This window comes from Rhinatrema bivittatum, chromosome 2 (genome assembly GCF_901001135.1).
Source record: "Rhinatrema bivittatum chromosome 2, aRhiBiv1.1, whole genome shotgun sequence".
In the NCBI taxonomy this organism is placed as follows: Eukaryota; Metazoa; Chordata; class Amphibia; order Gymnophiona; family Rhinatrematidae; genus Rhinatrema; species Rhinatrema bivittatum.
In genome coordinates, this window is record NC_042616.1 from 66,652,876 (window position 1) to 66,653,396 (window position 521).

At 47.6% G+C, this 521-nt stretch overlaps 1 non-coding gene across 1 annotated transcript; it reads right to left on the reverse strand.

The window, feature by feature from the left end:
* Nucleotides 1-209: 209 nt before the first annotated feature.
* TRNAM-CAU lies at nucleotides 210-281 on the reverse strand. Its single transcript has one exon. It is a non-coding gene; the product is annotated as a tRNA-Met (tRNA).
* Nucleotides 282-521: the final 240 nt, after the last annotated feature.

The following is a 521-nucleotide window of genomic DNA, read 5'->3' on the forward strand; positions in this document are numbered from 1 at the left end:
AGACAAGTGTCCTGTAGAAAGTCCTGTTTTAAGTCTTCAAAAGCTTGACGTGTAGTTACAGGCCACTCCTTGGCATTAGCTCCCTTCTTCCTGAGGGCTGTAAGGCGTGCATGACTACAGCCCATGTTCCGTAGTAGAACGTGGACCTTTATGATGTAAGAGCCTGTGCAGGTGATAAGAATTTAAAGATGATCAAAAAGACAGTGCTGTAGCAGAGAATGGTTTCGATCCATCGACCTCTGGGTTATGGGCCCAGCACGCTCCCGCTGCGCCACTCTGCTCCTTAGGTTGGCTGCTTACGATTCATTTTCTAATGGATCACGTCGTTAAAACCGGCCCCTCTCCCGTGCATTAAAGAGAGCTGTAGTCTGTTGCTCTTTACGTTCGCTTCATGCTCACTTTCTCACTCGTGGCCATGTCACTGCTCACAGTGTGCTTTTGTGTGACAACTTTATATCATCCCCTCGTATTCCATTCTCCACAACAATGCCTTTTATCCTTACACCAGTCAACCTGGAGCA